This window comes from Otolemur garnettii, unplaced genomic scaffold (assembly GCF_000181295.1).
Source record: "Otolemur garnettii isolate 467f Iridium unplaced genomic scaffold, OtoGar3 scaffold00142, whole genome shotgun sequence".
Classification (NCBI taxonomy): Eukaryota; Metazoa; Chordata; class Mammalia; order Primates; family Galagidae; genus Otolemur; species Otolemur garnettii.
This window is the reverse complement of record NW_003852537.1, coordinates 3,836,678-3,840,317: the sequence shown is the minus strand read 5'-3', so window position 1 is coordinate 3,840,317 and position 3,640 is coordinate 3,836,678.

The following is a 3,640-nucleotide window of genomic DNA, read 5'->3' as shown; positions in this document are numbered from 1 at the left end:
CACTTATATATGGAAACTAAAAAAGTTGAAGTCATGGAAGTTGAGAATAGAATAATGGTTACTAGAGGCTGAGGCAGTGTGGGACGGAAGACAAGAAGAGTTGTTAATCAAAAATATAAAGTTTAAGAGACATAGAAGAAATAAGTTTTGAGATCTTTTGCAAGTCAGGGTGACTATAGTCAAAAGTAATGTATTATGTATTTCAAAATATATATGTTATTTATAATATAAAAATGTATTCTGTATTTCAACTAGGTAACTTTCAAATTTAGTATGTTTTCATGTACCTGCTAGCCATTTCTAAGTCCTCTTTTGAGAAATGTCTCAAACTCATAGGAAAGTGAAGTGATAGATATGTTAATTTTCTTGATTTGATCATTTTACATTGTATACATTCATCAAAACATCTCACTGCACCCCATATATGCATATAACTTGTCAATCAAAAGTATATTACTAATAAACATTTTAAAGTAAAATAAATTTACAAAAAGCAAGGAGCAGAAGAAAAAGCAGCTGCAAATTATGGTAACCCCTCTTCCTCAGCATAAGTTAGAATGTACTCTGTCACTAACTAATCATTCTCTATAATGATCCTTCTAGAACAGGCTCATACCCATTTTAAGACACCATAGCCTAAAACCAGTGTGTTTTTGTTTTACTAAGACATAGCTGAACCAACCTAGAAATTTAAAGCCAGACAAATGTGAATTTAATTCTTTTTCTACAATTGATGAGCCCTTTAAAAAGTCTGCCTACGCACATTCTAGAATGTTACGCAGGCATTATTAGATTCATTGTTCTCTAACCATAAAATGGAAAGAAGCTTCATGCAGCTGATGTGAGCATTTAACTGAGATCATGACTCGTAAGAAGCGTGCACCTCTCCCATTGTGAAGCACATTCAGGCATCACAGATTCAACTAGTCCAAATTGGGCAAATGCTTCTGCACTCAGGGTTATTATTTGAGACTCAACCTATGTGTAAAATACTTAAACTATTGCATTATGGAACCTAGATTATAGAGAGGGATAGGGGTATTACAAAATCAAAGATTGCTCCCATATTGATTTGACTATTATCCCAAGGACATTAAGATCAATGAATTAACCTAGATCACTTAGTCATTTTATGTTTCACAATCACAAATGCCTTGTTCAATTCTGGCTAGAAAGAATTTTGAAGAGGCTGTGGAGTTTGGTTTTAACTTCTGGGAAAATAACGTACTCTGCTGTTGTGACTTGTCAATGGCAATAAGGTGAAGGATAACACTGCATGTGTTTCTTTCACCAGTGTTGAAGCAATGCTTTCCAGAAAGATTTTCTAAACAAATTAAAACCAGGGAGATAAAAATGGCTTATGGTGCCATAAAAAAACTACAGATCTCTTTAAAAATCTCTTTCAAAATCTTTTTAAAGTAAGTCAGATCTCTTAAAATGTTTTAAAACTGACATAGTCACTCAAAGTTTCACTTCAATCCTATATGCTCCTTCTCCAGAAGCAGCCATTATTCTGAAGTCAATGTGTCAGTATGAATTTTGCTTTTATTGCACATGTGAGTACCTAAGTCCTTTTTTTTTTTTTTTTTTTTTTTTATTGCCAGAACAGAGTACCTGACTGAAATTGAGTAATTATAAGGAGAAGGAGTTTATTTGGCTCTTGGCTCCAGAGGCTGAAAAGTATAAGATTGGGCAGCTGGGTCTGGTGATGTCTCTACAGGGCCTCCTGCTGCTTCATAATAAAGAGGCCTATCCCAGTATCTCTGAGACATTAATCTGTCTTATCAACCTAATCACCTTTTAAAGGCACCACTTTCTAAGACTGCCACATTAACTATCTTATTTTTATTTCCTGTTGCTTGTAACAGAATACCTGAAATTGAGTAACTTACCTTAAAAATGTATTTCTTATAGTTCTGGAAGCTGAGAAGTCAAAGCTCAAGGGGCAGTATCTGGTGAGAGCTTTCTTGCTAATGGAGACTCTTCAGAGACCCAAGGTGACACAGAGCATCGCATGGGAAAGGGCTGAGTGTGCTAGTACGCCAACTTACATCCCTAAGCCACTGGCTTCCCTCAGATGATAATTAATTAACCAATTTATCTGTGAATTCATGGATGATCCTTGACTCAGACACATCTTAAAGGTCCCACCTCTCAAAACTACTACATTGAAGGTTAAATTGCAACATAAGTTTTAGAGGGGACAAATACTAAAACCGTAGCACAGACTAACTCTTAAATGACAGAAAGGAAAAGGAATTTCTAAGCATTGGTTATGTTAATAATCTTCCACTTACTAAGATCTTTAGAAGTCCCTCTTCAAAATGGTGTCTCAATTTATAAAGTCATTAAACATGGGTTAACTTCCATATTCTCCCTAATAATTGGTAACAAAAGACTGTTTTCTGCTATTTTGATGTCCATGAAGTGTACTGTATAAATGTCATTTTATATGTGTAGCTGGTAAAATATTTAGACTACGATGTTTACTATTTTAATCATTTTTATGTGTACAATTCAACAGCATTGAGTGAATTCACAATATTGTGTAAGCATCAAAAATTCCTTGCTCTGTTGATTTCACAACTCAAGGTACCTTATATACATGTAATAACACAATACTTATCTTTCTGTGTCTGGCCTTACTTCACTTGTTTTCAAAGTTCATCCACATTTTAGCATTTAGTATCAGAATTTCATTCCTTTATAAACCTGAATGTGTTTTTACAACTTTAAAGTACATTCAATTGAATTATTCATCTGCTGATTTAGTGTTCTTTACATATTATGAATTTTGATTCACAGGTCTTTTGATGGGTATCTAAAGATTTTTTCTTATGGTATTTCTGTCCTATGGAAATTTGGAATTTTAATGTAATCAACACTATCAATATATTTTGCATAGTTAGTGTTTTAGGCATCTTATATAAGAATTCCATCACGCCTGTAATCCTAGCACTCTGCGAAGCCAAGGCAGGTGGATAGCTCGAGCTCAGGGGTTCGAAACCAGCGTGAGCAAAAGTGAGACCCCCATCTCTACTAAAAATAGAGAAACTTGAGCCCAAGAGTTGGAGGTTGCTATGAGCTATGATGCCATGGCACTCTAACAGCTTGAGACTCTGTCTTAAAAAAGAAAAAAACAAACCTTCTGTAATCCAATGTCATAATTATGTTTTTTTATTTTTTCCTAAAAGGCTCAGAACTTTTAAATGTGTTATTATTTAGAATTATTCCCTGCAACTTGTGAATTACATATTTTTTTCAAATGAACAACAAACTGTTTTATATGTTTTACAAAAAATCGCTTGTTGCCAAATATTGCTACCTATTTATTTACCACACTGCTATCTACATATGAGCCTATTCTTGGTTTATTTATTGGATTCAATTGTTTTACTATTTATTAGTGTGTAACTATAATACCAACAAAATGACTATAGTTTTGTGGTAAGTTTTGACACCTAGCAGAGTAAATTATTAATCATTATCTTTTTCAATATCACTTTGATATTTCTTGGCCATTTCTCTGCCTTATGCATTTTAGAAACTGAAGTTTAAGTGTCTTAAAAAAAAAGTCCTGTTGTATTTTGTTGTAATTATGTTGAACTTATGAAATACTTTGAGAAAGAAAAGCCATTTT